Source organism: Hibiscus syriacus, unplaced genomic scaffold (genome assembly GCF_006381635.1).
Source record: "Hibiscus syriacus cultivar Baekdansim isolate YM2019G1 unplaced genomic scaffold, ASM638163v2 tig00112495_pilon, whole genome shotgun sequence".
Lineage (NCBI taxonomy): Eukaryota > Viridiplantae > Streptophyta > Magnoliopsida > Malvales > Malvaceae > Hibiscus > Hibiscus syriacus.
This window is the reverse complement of record NW_024063345.1, coordinates 466535-483584: the sequence shown is the minus strand read 5'-3', so window position 1 is coordinate 483584 and position 17050 is coordinate 466535. Positions and strand designations below refer to the sequence as shown.

Below are 17050 nucleotides of genomic sequence, written 5' to 3'. Positions count from 1 at the left end.
TTCTTGATCCCCGCATCATCCGCACCATACTTCTTGTCGAGAGTGTCCCATATTGCCTTGGCACTCTTTTCTCTAAGGAACATATCAAATAGTTTATTTGACATGTGGCTGAGCATATGTCCTCGTACCGTCTTGTTATCCTTCTCGAATTTCTCGTAGGTAGCGAGAGCGGCGGCGGCAGTTGCTAAGGCATCATCATTGAGGATCGCATCCGCATCATTACCAACAGCTGGGGTTGGCGGCATGGTAGGTGGTGGCTTGAGCAACACGTAATCAAGATCAAGTTGCTCGAAGAATATAAGAATTCTTTGGGACCACCTTCTATAGTTCTTTCCATCAAGTGCATCGAGCTTGGAAAGATCGGGAATGAGTTTGCTCAAAGGCTTTAGCATTGTCCCATTCAGCCCTTCAATTCCCCTAACATATATAATTGCGATGGAAAGCGAAGCATCAGCAAAACAGTCACCCTTTGCCCATCTTCATTCCCCTTCGGTTTTGGAATTGCAAGAACACGAGGGGATTTCTTCGATGCTCGAAAGCAATTATGACATTGACGATGATCAAAGCAATAACGATTATTGTTGGATATATGAACTGCAAAAGTACACCGTTAGCACTGACTGAAAATATAAACAGTAATTAAGAAGAACAGATTCGTAAACCGTGTCGTGGTAAGAACCACTGCCTTAGAAACGAATTCGCCTCGATGTGTGTAATCGCTGCAGTAGGCGGACCGTCCCCCGAGGTTAACACGGTCGCTCCGAATTCCGTACACCCGAAACCGGAGTGGACTGCTGGTGGTATTGCACTTCTGATCGGAAAGCACTCAGAGAGAACTCACAGAGAGAACTTTAGAAAACACTTTGGTAAGTGAATTGTGAATGTTTTGGAGTGAGTTGAGAAGCTGAATATAGCTCTCTATTTATAGGCTAGAAATAGGGTTAAAATCGTCCATAAAATTTCAGGATTAAACCTCTTATTTGTAACAGCTGAAACGACTAGATGAACCTGACTCAGAAATAGTCCAGGTTCATTGTATCATTATTCAGCTGTTATAACTCCCGAAATTATATCATGTAACCCCTGGAATTAAATCAAATAACTCCTGTAACTCCTGATATTAACAGCTTGTCTCCTCTGTACAAAGCTGTAAATCAGTCTAGGTACATCTTAACGTTTCTGATTTAATTTAGGAATAAACTGTTTAATTTCTGATAAAAAATAATTCAGCTGTTATTATTTGAAATTCAAACAGTCCTCAGCAGCCTATAAATATCAGTTGATATCTTTCACATTTTCCATTTGTTTCTTTCAAAGAGAAATTCCTCAAGAATTTTCTCTAAAAAGATAGTATCCGCGCAGACGTGTCGAAGACACGTATTACCACGACCACGACCACGACCACGACCACGACCTCGACCTCGACCACGACCACGACCACGACCACGAGCCGAGCCGTGCCGTGCCGTGCCGTGCCGAGCCGAGACGGACGGACGGCGGCGGCGGTGCGCGAGAGCCCCCCTTGTTCTCTATCACTCAACAAGGAAGTAGAATGTCAAGCCTTAAATACCATTCCCAATAGTGTTTCCAACACTATGTGGGATTGAGCATTACCAACATTCCCCCACTAATGCGAAAGAAATCTTCTGAAACTCGAAAACAAGCTTTCCAGAAGAGTAATAGCGAGATTAGTTGCTTAAGCACTAGTGAACATATCTGGAACTAGTACATAGTGATGATGAGCAATCCTTCTCTTAGATAAGTGAAACTAGTCTGGAACTTTCTAAGATCAGGGTAAACTCATAACACACAACTAACCCCTTCATCCACCTGAGTCCTCGATGTGTAAGATATATATACAAAAGTATATATTTGGCCATCTTACCTCAGGATTCTAGTAAGTGTGCTAGAAAAATAGCCCAACATTTTTCATAGAAGGCGGCTAACCCTTCTCACTTACATAGGTTATTTCATCAAGTTTATCTCAACATAAACCACCCTTTAAAAAGGAATATGAAATAATTAAGAGCTTTTATAATAGCTCAACCTCACAAAGGGTATGGTGACTTTTTTCAAGTTCATTATAAATGAACCACCCAAACTCTGGGCTAAGAAGTCATTAAGAATAAATATTCAACCTCATTTATCGGTAAATTCAATAAGTCCTTCTCACTAGAACCATCCAAATACTTGGATTTGAATTTATTAAGAGTTTAACAAACTCAACCTTTCTGTTGGTAAGTTCATCATTTCCTACCCACTCACTCTGGGTTATGAACTTATTAAGAATAGATATTCAGCCAAAATCGGTAAATTCATCAAGTCTTTCTCACTAAGACCACCCAAACATGGGCTATGAATTTATTAAGAGCAATTAAGCTCATCCTGGGCATGCACATTATTCATCATAGGGATAGGCAGTAGGAATGTGCACTATGAGTCTTTCCATGGTTTCGTTTGACCACATGGAACTTAGATAACTAAGTTGGGTATCCACCATGAATTCCTCAACCAATGGGCTTTAGACCCATCCCCCTCGACGAATCTAGGACCAGCTTCCGACTTAACCCTTTGGTAAGTGGATCTGCTAGGTTCCTTTCCGACTTCACATACTCTAAAGAGAGCACTCCATTCTTTATCAAGTGTCTAACTGATTCATGTCTTATGCGAATGTGTCTTTTCTTACCATTGTAAGCTTGGTTCTTAGCCACACATATCGCAGCTTGTGAATCACACAACAATGAAACCGGAGGAGTCGGTCTTCCCCACAACGGAATATCTGCTAACAAGCTTCTGAGCCACTCGGCTTCTTGCCCAGCTAGGTCAAGAGCTATAAACTCTGACTCCATGGTAGAACGAGCAATACAAGTCTGCTTTGATGATTTCCACGAGATCGCTGCTCCACCCAAAGTAAAAACATACCCGCTCGTGCCGTGCCGAGCCGAGCCGAGCCGAGCCGAGCCGAGCCGTGTCGTGTCGTGCCGAGCCGAGACGGACGGACGGCGGCGGCGGTGCGCGAGAGCCCCCCTTGTTCTCTATCACTCAACAATGAAGTAGAATGTCAAGCCTTAAATACCATTCCCAATAGTGTTTCCAACACTATGTGGGATTGAGCATTACCAACAATTATGAATACTTTGAAGTTAGAGGTGACCTAGAATTTCTCGACGGACAATATATTAACGATGTCAATGAAGACATAGAGTACGATAATGAAGATGATAACGAGATTGATTTGGGCAACTTCTCGTACGAAGAATTGATAGCTTTGGAAGAGATAATAGGAGTAGTGAAGAGAGGGTTATCCGAGGAAGAATTTTCTTCATGCTTGACGCCATTTAAGTTTGGATCCATCGAGCGTGAAAACGGAGTTTCGATGTGTAATTTGTCAAGTGGAATACGTAAACAATGAAGGATTAGTTGCTCTTCCTAATTGTGAACATCCATATCACTCGGATTGCATAAGCAAATGGCTCCGAATGAAGTAGAATTGCCCCATTTGTAGCATTGAAATTCTATCATCCAACAATGTTGTATAGATCTTGTGTTTATTTAATTCGTCTTCCACTTCAAATTCATTCAAAAAAAGTTTAATCCTAAAATATTTCATATTGAAGTCCAATCTTTTGTCCATAACACCTTCCAAAATCATATTTCAACATTACCCTTAACCCTTTTCTAAAGCATAATTCACACAAACTTAAGCATTTCCACCACGTTTCTTTCATCCAACCTAGAGGTGCCAAGCTTTGTCTTGCCCCCTAGAGTGAGATCTAAGGGCTAGATTCTTACAGCAAGAAGAAGAAGAATGTATAGAAAATTGAGTTGGACTTTACAGATAAGTATAATTTTAGAAAGCAGTTTGTTTATTATAATAAAATAATAGATGGCGGCCCCATTTTCATATGCCTCTCCCCCATGCACATGCTTTGCTCTGCTCCTTACTAAATAATACAGATCCCAGGAAGATCTCTCATTTCCGCTTTCACTGATAATGCCAAAACAATGACCAAACGTGAACTTCTTATCTTACTATTGTTGTACCCTTTCCAGTATTACTTTGATCCAATTAATTTGATATACTGTCAATGGGTTCCCACAATTCATTAATCTATATTTCTTTTTTTATATAAAAAATTTTGGTGGATCCTTAACTAGATTAGATCTACCTGTAACCCTCTTAATTAATAAATTTGGACATTGATATCTGATAATGACAAGTATCCACGGTATTATCTGATTATTATTATTATTGTTTTATTACATGACAGACATGCAAAACACATTTTTTTTACTGATTTCTAGATTTTATAAAAGCAAATTACATTGATGACTTGTGTTTTCCAAAATTGTTGTAGATGAATTATAGTATTTTGTTTAAAATTATTGATCTACTGGGTTAAGCAAATTACTCTTTTTTTTTAGGAAAAAAGGAAAATGAAATGAAAAGTCCCATACTTTCTCTTTCTTTCTGTCAACTGAACTCTGTCTGATACTACCTCTGTTTCTCAGTGTGATTGTTGGCTTACATTTGGGTAGCATTCATTTGCTCTGATTCTTTAAGTAATACACCTTTTTTTTCCTTTTTCTTTTCCATTTAAAAAAACAAATTTTTTAAATGATGACAATTAAGAGGAAGACACTTGTTTTTCCTTACCCTAGATTCTGTTAAATCCTTTTGTGATTTGATCTCTGTACTCCGTTAATTTCTTTTTTGTTATCACATTTCCATTGACTAAGATAATAATAATACTCTTATTAATCTTCTTTAATTGCAGCATTTATTCATTGTCAGGATCTGATTTTTATTTTGCACTCGATTCTCCTTTTTGAAATTTGGGCTTCTGGTTTTGTTACTTATTAAACAAAGAATCGTAATATTTCAGGGTTTTAGGATTGCTGCATTTTCTGGGTTTTAGTTACTTTGGACTAAAACTGTGTAAAATGGTGAAGAATTGAAGAGCTTTCTTTTAAAAAAAGAGCTGAAACTGCTTCTGGACTGAGAAAGAAGGTTTGGGATTGATCATAAGGAAAAATCGTTCTTCGGCATTTGCAATTTCAGCAAAGGTAACCTTTTTTTTGTTTCATTTTATTTTGTGTTTCATTCAAAAAATATATATTTTGTGTTAAATAAAGATAAATCAGTTTTATTATACTTCTTTCGGAAGATGTGGAATAGGATGAAATTTGGTTATGTAATATTGTGTTACAGTTTTTAAAGCTTGCAATATGGGGGTGTAGCTCATATGGTAGAGCGCTTGCATTGAATGCGAGAGGCACAGGGTTTGATTTCTCCTGCACCTCCGATCTGTCTTATATACATTTAGGGTGCGTTTGGTTCACGGAATGTAAGATTATCAGAGAATAGAATTATTGAGAATGTTGTATTTTGTGTTTGGTTGATTTAGCAGGAATGTAAGATTATTGTGTCTGGTTAAAGGAATAAAAGATTATTGGAATGTATATTTGACCAAATTATCCTTATTATATATTTGTATAATATTATAAATTATAAAATATTTATATATTTTCTTTTAAAAAAATTAAATTTATAATATTTATATAATTTTTTTACAAAATTAAAAATATAAAAAAAATTTAATGAAAGGGTAAAAAAAAATTTAACCCTGAACTTTATATAAAATTTTAATTATAGATTTTTTTTTGTAAATCTAAAATAATTTAAGGATAAATTTTTAATTTAACCTTCGTAAAATTTTTATTATTCAATGACATAATAATGATATTTTTGAAAAAAAAAATAAAAATTTAAGGGCATTTTAGTCTAAAACGCCGATAATGTTATAATATCTAAGGGAATGAAAGTAATGACATTCCTAATAATATACCAAAAAAATTTACTATTGATAATAAAATATTATCGGAAATGAAATTTACAGCCAACCAAACATGAAAATATAAGATTTTCATCCCATGAAAATCTCATCTCTTTGAACCAAACACTAATTTTGCTTGTCTGATTCTGCAGATAGTCAAGGGGCAAGCTAAAGCGACTTTTGTTGGTAATGTCAGACTGTGTCCCCTGAACCGCGGGAATGGGGACAACCTATCTTCATCTAACCCTAGGTGAGTTACTAAATTATTCTAATGAAATAAAAAAAATGAATATAACAATCAAACTGTAGATAGATATCATCTCTGAAGTTTTAATTGAAAGATCAGATATATTTTCATTTATTCTATTCTAAGTGAAGACATCCGTGCCTGTGTCGAGTTACTGATGAAATTGTACAACTTTGCATGAAGCTTTTGACTAGCAAGACTCAAGTTGTTGCGACTCAATCTGCTCGAGTGTTGGGCTTCTTGCCCAACCAAATCTAAAACTGCTAAATAAGATGTCTTACATTGCAGCAGCAGATGTCAAACCTCTAACTAGATTAGCAAAAACTTCTTTCATTGGCGCTGCTGAAACCGCTGTTGCTGCTTTGGCCAATCTTCTCTCAGATTCCGATATTGCAGCTGAAGCACTAGCTGCAGATGTTGTTTCAGCTTTGACAAGAGTGATGGGAGATGGAACTTTAGAAGGTAAGAAGTATTCGTCAAGGGTTCTTCATCAATTACTCAAGCATTTTCCAGTCGGCGATGTGCTCATAGGAAATTATCGGTGTCGTTTTGCTGTTCTTGCACTTGTCGATTCCTTAAATGCAATGGATATGGACATCATTGATGCAGCAGATGTTTTAGAAGTAGTTGCACTATTGTCTAGAACAAAAAAGGGTGCGAGTTTAACTTATTCATGATCTGCGCTTGCTGACGATCCATCGAGTTTAGAGCCTCTTGTGAGATGCCTTGCGGAGGGGCCTCCTCCACTACAAGATAACTCCATAGAAATTTTATCTAGACGTTGTGCGGAACAACCAGTTGTTCTCAGTGATCTATTGGTTGCAAGATCAAGATCTATTTGTTCGTTAGCAGATAGAATAATGAACTCTTCCAGTTTGGAAGTCAGAGTTGGAGCGACTGCACTTCTTACATGTACTGCAAAAGAACACAAACTGCAGTCATTGGATGAACTTGATCAGTCTGGTTATTTAAAACCTCTTGAAGCTTTAGTGGATATGACAGAGGAATTCAAGATGTCCCTCTTTAGAAATTGTCAGAGGCAGAGCCCCAAGAGAGTTTATTGAAAGAACTGCATTCCAGGAAGGTGAGGAGTTTGATGTTCTCAATCCTGCTGTTGTTTTGGGTGGAACCATTGCTTTTTGGTTTTTGTTAATACTGTCTTCATGCCTTTCAAAAAACAAAATTACCATAATGGAAGCTGGTGTACTTGAGGTCCTATCTGACAAGGTTGTAAATTATGCTTCCAATCCTCTGGTATGGCTCTCCCTCTCTCATTCTCTCTCCGTCAATACTGTATACTTGACAAAATCAGAATCCACCTCTCTGTAGTTGATGCTAAACATCCTATTCTTGTGCGCTCTTACATTCTTTTCGGTAGGATGATTACACTTGCTGGAGCTATTTTCACGATTGATATCGGAAAAAGGGACTTCCAGGATAAACTTACAAGCTTTTAGTTGATTTTATTTTTCAATTTTCAGATTGTGCTCTTTAATGTTATACTGTAATGGCATTAACTTAATACTTGCATTAGCTTAAATTAGTTTCAGCTGCATTAGCTTATCCGAGTGGTTCCATTTATGTTAAACCATTATGCGATGATAAGGCATATTTTGTGCTCTTGAAATATGCCATGGCTGTAGATACTTATAACTAAACAGACAAAGGTATCTTCCGACATTAACTGCAAAGAGAAAAAAGAGGAAAGATTATAATGCTGACATGATTGTGGAATGCAAGTGGGAACATGTGTTCTGAATATATCAAAATATAAATTTCCTTATTCCTAAAGCCACTTTTTTTATAATAAAAAAAATTGACATAACACCATGCATGTTGATACTTAAGATTACTTGCTAAAGATTTTGTTAGCCTAGCTGAAAACCAGGTTTATTTTCAGGCAGAATTCGAGGATACAGTAGGTATTTGGATAAGTGTCCAAGATGAAAATCTTGTTTTATCTCCAGCAACCATACGCATTATACCTTCACTTGCTCTTCTTCTGAGGTCTGAAGAAATTATTGACAGATATTTTGCTGCTCAGGCGATGGCTAGTCTAGTTTGTAACGGAAGCAAGTGAATAAGTTTTGTCATTGCAAATTCTGGTGCTGTTTCTGGGTTAATAACATTGATTGGCTACTTGGAATCAGATATGCCCAATTTAGTTACTGAAGAATTTTCTCTGGTACGAAATCTATTCCTCTTTTAGTGGATCGCTTGAGACCAATACCAGATAGGCCTGGGGGCCCTCCAATTGCTGTTCAACTCTTAACCCGCATTGCAGGTGGAAGTGATGCAAATAAATTAATCATGGGCGAAGCTGGTGCTATCGACGCTTTTACAAAATATCTGTCTTTGAGCCCTCAAGACTCAACAGAGGCTGATATATGTGAATTGCTCAGGATATTATTTGGAAATCAGGAACTTATTCAATATGAAACATCAATTAGCTCCTTGAATCAACTTATAGCTGTTTTGCATCTGGGTTCTAAAATTTCCAGGTTCAGTGCTGTGAGGGCTCTCCATCAAACTTTTTATTCTGACAATGTTTATAGATTCTGAATTAGCCAGTCAGGCTGTGCAACCATTGGTTGACATGTTTTCTGCATCTGAGAGTGAGCAAGAGGCTGCTCTTGTTGCCTTGATCAAGTTAACTTCCGGGAATGCTTCAAAAGCAACTTAATGACTGATGTGTAAGGAAACCCACTCGAGAGTCTGCACAAAATCTTGTCTTCGGCTTCATCTTTGGAATTGAAAAGAAATGCTGCACAACTTCACAACTTTTTTTTGTTCTCTTTGGTAATACTAGATTTAGAGCAGATCCTATATCCTCCGAATGCATACAGCCGCTTATTTCTCTTATGCAGTCTGATGCTAGTACTGTGGAGTCTGGAGTCTGTGCTTCTGAGAGATTGTTGGATGATGAGCAGCAGGTGGAGCTTGCAGCAGCATGTGACATTGTGGATCTCCTTGTCCGCTTGGTTTCTGGAAGAAACCATCATCTTATTGAGGCCAGCATATGCGCACTCATAAAGTTGAGGAAAGACCGCCCACCACTCAAATCAGACATGGTGAAAGCTGGCATTATTGATGATTGTCTTGAGGTACTCCCTCTTGCATCCAGTTCATTGTGCTCCTCAATCGCAGAGTTGTTCCGAATTTTGACAAATAGTAACTCTACTGCTAGAAGTTCAGATGCTGCAAACATAATCGAGCCTCTTTTCATGGTTTTACTTCGTCAAGATTTTGGTGTGTGGGGACAACACTGTGCGTTCCAAGCACTTGTAAATATCTTGGAGAAGCCGCAAATATTTGCCACTCTGAAATTGAGTCCCAGTCAAGTCATTGAACCTCTGATTTCATTTCTGGAATCACCAGCTCAAGCTATTCAGCAGCTCGGAACAGAATTATTGACTCATCTTCTTGCGCAGGTACATTTTCAGCAGGACTTCACAAAAAAATGTAGTTGTGCCGCTGGTGCAGCTTTCTGGAATTGGAATATTGAATCTGCAGCAAACAGCAGTTAAAGCTTTGGAAAAGATCTCTGCTAGTTGGCCGAAGGCAGTTGTTGATGCTGGAGGTATTTTTTTTTTTGTTGAAAGTCAAGCCATTTCGGTGCAATTAATGCACTGAAGGGCAATTGTCAAAAAGCTTGGGCTGCAGAAATTGTTTTCAACATTCGGTGCAACATTTGTTGATTTTTCAACAATGGTAAAACATCAATTTTAACCATTGTAATTTAGAGTATTTACAAATTAGTCCTTAAAGCTTCAACTATAAATACCCTAACTCATTTAGTTTCAAAAGCATACCAAAGCATTCTAGCTTTCTTCCAATACTAGAGAGAATTTAGAGAGTTGTTTTCTCCTTTTTATCAAGAGAGAATTATCATTGTTTTCTCCTTTGTAAATCGAGAGAGGTTGTAATTCATATTTTTTCATAGTGAAATTCTTCTACCGTTGCCCGTGGTTTTTACCCTATATTATTTAGGGGTTTTCCACGTAAATTTTGTATCTTCTTTATCTTCATTTTTATTTTCTCAAATTATCAGTTGCATTTTTGCTCTATCCGATAGCCGTCTTCCGCAACAATTGGTATCCGAGCCAAATTTGAGTGTGTAATATCTGCTTATTGTCTTTGTGGTTGTCACTAAAAGGTGGATCCTCCAACATAAGAAAATAAGAAGTTATTACCTATTTTTTGAAGGTTCCAGAAAACTATTCACGATAGTGAAATAGTGGGAGCTATCCGTAAAAGAAGCTATGACAACGAAATTTGATATTGAAAAATTCAATGGGAGAAATTTCTCATTGTGGAAATTAAAGATGAAGGTCATCCTGAGGAAAGACGGTTGTCTAACAGCTATCAGTGAAAGGCCGGTAGATTTCACAGATGACAAAAAATGGATCGAAATGGACGGGAATGTTATGGCAAACTTTCATCTAGCATTAGCAGATGAAGTATTGTCAAGCATCGAAGAGAAGAAGACAGCTAAGGAGATATGGGATCATCTCACCAAATTATATGAGGCCACATCGCTGCACAATAAAATTTTCCTTAAGAGAAAATTGTACACTCTCCGTATGCCAAAATCTACTTCAGTGACGGAGCACTTAAATACACTGAATACTTTATTTTCTCAGCTTACATCCTTAAGCTGTAAAATAGGAGAACAAGATCGTGCTGAACTTCTACTTCAAAGTCTACCGGATTCGTATGATCAACTCATCATCAACTTGACAAACAGTAATGTCATCAGTCTAGTCTTCGATGACGTTGCAGCTGTTGTTCTACAAGAAGAAAATCGGCGCAAGAACAAGGAAGACAGACAAGTAAATCTGCAACAAGCAGAAGCGTTGACAACGACGAGAGGGAGATCAACAGAACGTGGCCAAAGCAGCAGTCACAAACATGGTAGATCGAAGTCGATGAGCAAATAGAATTTAAAGTGCTACAACTGTGGAAAGAAGGGTCACTTGAAGAAGGATTGTTAGAGTCTAAATAAAAACTCCAATCCACAAGGCAATACCGCAAACATTTCAGATGATGGAGATGCTCTATGCTGTGAAGCGTCAACCACCGTTGAAGGCAGAAAAAGATTTACAGATATATGGCTCATTGATTCGGGAGCGACATATCACATGACCTCAAGAAGAGAATGGTTCCATCATTATGAACCTGTCTCAGGAGGATCTGTGTATAGTTGCAATGATCGTGCCTTAGAGATCGTTGGTGTGGGAACCATCAAATTAAAGATGTATGATGGAACAATTAAAGTTGTTCGAGATGTGCAGCACGTGAAAGGCCTGAAGAAAAACTTATTATCCTACGGATTGTTGGATAATAATGCAAGCAAGATTGAAACACGGAAAGGAATCATGAAGGTGTTCCGTGGAGCGCTTGTGGTGTTGAAAGGCGAAAAGATAGCTGCAAACTTGTACATGCTGAAGGGAGAAACTTTGCTAGAAGCAGAAGCCTCTGTTGCCTCATGTAGTTCAGATTCTGCAATGCTATGGCATCAGAAACTTGGACACATGTCAGAACAATGAATGAAAGTCCTTGTGGAGAAAAAACTACTTCCAGGCTTAACAAATGTATCACTTCCTTTGTGTGAGCATTGCATAACAAGTAAGCAGCACCGGTTGAAATTCAACACATCAAATTCTAGAGGCAAAAGTGTTCTAGAATTGGTTCACTCTGACATGTGGCAAGCATCAGTTACATCTCTAGGCGGAGCAAAATATTTTGTCTCATTTATTGATGACTACTCCAGAAGATGTTGGGTGTACCCTATTAAAAAGAAGTCGGACGTGTTTTGAACTTTCAAAAACTTCAAAGCGCGGGTGGAACTTGATTCTGAAAATAAGATCAAGTGTTTCAGAACAGATAATGGAGGAGAATACACAAGCGAAGAATTTGATGACTTTTGCATGAAAGAAGGCATCAAAAGACAGTTCACACTGGCGAACACTCCTCAACAAAATGGAGTGGCAGAGCGGATGAACAGAACCTTGTTAGAAAGAACAAGAGCAATGTTAAGGGATGCAGGCCTAGAAAAATTATTTTGGGCAGAAGCAGTCAATACCGCCTGTTATTTGGTGAATCGAGCTCCATCAACTACAATAGAGCTGAAGACACCAATGGAGATGTGGACTGATAAACCAACTGATTATTCAAACCTCCATGTATTTGGAAATATAGTGTACGTGATGTACAACTCCCAAGAAATTTCAAAGTTGGATCCAAAATCTAGGAAATGCAAATTCTTGGGGTATGCTAATGGAGTAAAGGGGTATCGCTTGTGGGATCCCACTGCCCGCAAAGTGATCATTAGCAGGGATGTTATCTTTGTAGAAGATAAGCTACAAAGAAAAGAAGAAGATGGTAGCGCTGAAAAGTCAGAGACTACGCAGATACATGTGGAAAAAGAGTTTGAACAAGGAGATTCTTCTGAAACATAACCAACACATGATGAACAAGAACCAGAGAGTTCTGAAGCTCCAACAACTCGTCAATCAGATCGTGTGAGAAGACGTCCCAATTGGCACTCAGATTATGTTATAGAAGGTAATATTGCATACTGTCTTTTAACAAAGGACAGTGAGCCATCAACATACCAGGAGGCAATAAACAGCTCAGATGCTTCACTGTGGATGATGGCGATGCAAGAAGAAATTGAGGCCCTTCATAAGAATAATACATGGGACCTTATGCCACTACCACAAGGAAGGAAGGCAATTGGTAACAAATGGGTCTTCAAAATCAAGCGAAATGGTGACGATCAAGTAGAGAGGTATCGTGCAAGACTGGTGGTCAAAGGATATGCTCAAAAAGAAGGTATTGATTTCAATGAAATATTTTCTCCTGTGGTTCGACTAACAACAGTTCGAGTAGTTTTGGCAATGTGTGCTACATTGAATTTATATCTAGAGCAGCTAGATGTTAAAACAGCTTTTCTTCATGGAAATCTTGAAGAAGAAATTTATATGCTCCAGCCTGAAGGTTTTGAAGAAAAAGAAAAGAAGAACTTGGTTTGCAGGTTGAACAAATCTATGTACGGTCTAAAGAAGGCGCCGAGGTGTTGGTATAAGAGATTTGATTCTTTCATTATGTGTCTTGGACACAACAGACTTAATGCAGACCCTTGTGCTTATTTCAAGAGGTCTGGTGATAACGATTTTGTTATTTTGCTGTTGTATGTAGATGACATGTTGGTTGCAGAACCCAACAAAGATCATATTGAAGAATTAGAGGCACAACTGGCTAGGGAATTTGAAATGAATGACTTGGGATCAACAAACAAGATTCTAGAGATGCAAATTCACCGAGATAGAAGTAATAGGAAGATTTGGCTTTCACAAAAGAATTATTTGAAGAAGATCTTGTCACGATTCAGCATGCAAGATTGTAAGTCAATTTATACTCCTCTTCCTATTAACTTCAAATTATCCTCCAGTATGAGTCCTAGCAGTGAAAAAGAGGATAGAGATGTCTCGAGTATCGTATGCATCAGCTGTGGGAAGTTTAATGTTCGCTATGATATGCACAAAACCAGACATTGCACAAGCAGTGGGAGTAGTTAGTCGGTACATGGCAAATCCAGACATAGAGCATTGGAATACAATAAAGGGGATACTGAGATACATCAAAGGGACCTCAAATGTTGCATTATGTTACGGAGGGTCAAATTTACTAATCAATGGGTATGTAGATTTTTACTATGCAGGGGATTTGGATAAAAGCAAATCTACTACAAGGTATGTGTTCAAAGTTGCTGGTGGAGCTGTAAGTTGGGTTTCAAAATTGCAGTCATTTGTGGCTACGTCAACAACAGAAGCAGAATATGTAGCAGCTACACAAGCTAGTAAAGAAACAATTTGGTTGAAGATGCTATTGGAAGAGCTTGGGCACAATCAAGAGTATGTCTCTCTATTTTATGACAGTCAAAGCGTCTTGCATCTAGCAAGGAATCCAACATTTCATTCAAGGACAAAACACATACGAGTTCAGTACCATTTCATTCGTGAAAAGGTGGAAGAAGGGATAATAGATATGCAGAAGATCCATACCAAAGACAACATAGCAGATTTCATGACGAAGGCGATCAATGCTGATAAATTTACCTGGTGCCGATTCTCCTGTGGCCTGTCAGAAACGTAAGCAACATGAAGGTATAAGGTAGAAAGAATGGTGTGAAGATATGATTGTTCCAATTAAATCTTCAAGTGGGAGATTGTTGAAAGTCAAGCCATTTCGGTGCAATTAATGCACTAAATGGCAATTGTCAAAAAGCTTGGGCTGTAGAAATTGTTTTCAACATTCGGTGCAGCATTTGTTGATTTTTCAACAATGATAAAACCTCAATTTTAGCCATTGTAATTTAGGGTATTTACAAATTAGTCCTTAAAGCTTCAACTATAAATACCCTATCTCATTTAGCTTCAAAACCATCCCAAAGCATTCTAGCTTTCTTCCAATACTAGAGAGAATTTAGAGAGTTTCTTGAGAGTTGTTTTCTCCTTTTTATCAAGAGAGAATTATCATTGTTTTCTCCTTGGTAGATCGAGAGAGGTTGTAATTCCTATTTTTTCATAGTGAAATTCTTCTACCGTTGCCCGTGGTTTTTACCCTATATTATTTAGGGGTTTTTCACGTAAATTTTGTGTCTTCTTTATCTTCATTTTTATTTTCTCAAATTATTAGTTGCATTTTTGCTCTATCCGATAGCCGTCTTCCGCAACATTTTTAGCTTTCAAAAGTCATCATTCAAGATGATCCTCAGCCTCCTCAAGCGCTTTGGGAATCAGCTGCTTTCGTTCTCTCCAATGTTCTGCGTTTCGATGCCAAGTACTATTTTAAAGTTCCTTTGATTGTTCTGATCAAAATGTTGCACTCCACGGCGGAGAGCACCATTACGGTGGCTCTCAGTGCCTTAATTGTCCATGAAAGGAGTGATCCTTCAAGTGTCGAACAGATTACTGAAGCTGGAGCTATAGATGCTTTATTGGATCTACTTCAATCTCACCAGTGTAAAGAAGCTTCTGGCAGACTGCTTGAAGCTTTATTTAACAATGTAAGGGTACGAGAGAAGAAGGTTTCTAAACATGCAATTGCTCCCTTCGCACAGTATCTGTTAGACCCACAGACAAGATCAGAATCTATAAGACTCCTTGCAACTTTAGCTCTCTGAGTATGAACGACATGCTAGAGCCAGTTCATTCTGTTTCTGGATGCCGTGCACTTGTAAGCTTGCTTGAAGATCAGCCAACAGAAGACATGAAAATGGTTGCAATTTGCGCATTGCAGAACTTTGTCATGCGGAGTAGAACCAATAGACGTGCTGTTGCTGAAGCAGGTGGCATATTAGTAATCCAGGAACTTTTACTTTCTCCTAATGCAGAAGTAGCTTCTCAGGTAGCACTGCTGATCAAATTCTTATTCTCTAATCACACGCTTCAAGAATACGTATCAAACGAGCTCATCAGATCTTTGACAGGTGATATAACATTGCAAAAGCTTTTTCCTTTTGTAATTTTTTGGTATCAGTTCGGAGAGTCTAGATGTGTATTTAATCTTATTGTTTTAATTGAAATTAATGTTAGTAAGAGAAAGAAAAAGTATTGTTCCACAAATCTGCTTGAAACTCGGCACAATTCATTTCTATCTGGAGTTCGTCTACATGATATATGACTATTGTTTTACGCTTAAAAAACTTCTAGCCAACACGCAATTTCAAAATGAGTCTTTCCTCGCTTTTGGTTCTCAGCATTGCATTTGATATTGAAATATGTAATCATTTTCTTCTATCAAAAAAAAATTATGTAATCATTTTGTCGTGCAGCTGCCCTTGAGAGAGAACTGTGGTCTACTGCAACTATTAATGAAGAAGTCTTGAGAACATTAAATATGATATTCGCCAACTTTCCCTAGCTCCAAATTGAAGTCTGCAGGTATAGATTTATCAAGAAGGTCGATGTTTCTCATTCTTTTAGATTTCATTTATTTAAATGAATTTTTTAGCATATCCAGAATTTCTTCATTCATTTTGTAAAACTCTCCACTCTGTGCAGTGATATATCAATATATCATACACTTGTTATGTGATGGAAACATAAAAATTTAATAACTTTACCCTTGCCTTGCTGATTGCGTAATATTTTATTATCATCATCAATGGCCACAGACTTCAACACAAATGGCTTTGTACTACGATTAGGTCGTGAAAACGTGGACTTTTGATGTGCCCCCAAAGGGACAAAAACTTCATATCGTTTGCAAAAGTAAAAATACTTTTGGGAAGGTAAATGAGATTTTCCAAATCTTGTTCTGAATATACTATGGTTAAATTGCTGTAATCTCGATGCAGTGACATTCTCGGGTGTGCTTTGATGAACAGTTTTCGTTTCATAGTTGATGGAAAAAAGTGCTAATAGTTATATTTTCATCATATCTTTGGCAAACTGTCTTTTTTATTTCTGATGGATATGTTGGTTTTTTCAGACAACTTTAGGAAGAGTGACTATTCAGATCGACGAAGTCGTGACTGAGGGAGTATACAGTGGTTTATTCAGCCTGAATCCTGATAGCACCAAAGATGGGTCTTCCAGAACTCTTGAAATCGAGATAATATGGTCCTACAGGATCGGAACGACGAAAGCATATAATGGATTACAGGTTCATTTCTTTACAAGCAACCACAATGGAATCAGGCGAGGAAATTTACATGAGAAATACAATAGGAGTTTAGGGGTGCTTGCTTTTAAGCATATTATGTATATATTAAAGGTCCAGTTTTTGTAGTAAATGGTTTAAGAATGTAAAGTAATAAATGTTTATTAATTGATGCGATGAAAGAGGATAAATCCAAGAGAGGTCCCCCCAAGTGTAGGTAGGGAGTATAGGAGCTGCATAGAAGTTCCATTCTTGCGAGTTATGTCTTGTTAAAGGATGCGATGGCTTTGCAAAA

General features: G+C 37.7%; 1 long non-coding RNA gene and 1 pseudogene across 1 annotated transcript; both read left to right on the top strand.

Moving 5' to 3' along the window:
• The first annotated feature begins 4457 nt into the window (after positions 1-4457).
• On the top strand, positions 4458-6031 carry LOC120180382. The gene is made up of 3 exons (XR_005521681.1): positions 4458-4563; positions 4895-5067; positions 5990-6031. It is a non-coding gene; the product is annotated as an uncharacterized LOC120180382 (long non-coding RNA).
• Positions 6032-6056: 25 nt separating this feature from the next.
• Positions 6057-17004, top strand: LOC120180373 (annotated as a pseudogene).
• The last annotated feature ends 46 nt before the right edge of the window (positions 17005-17050 follow it).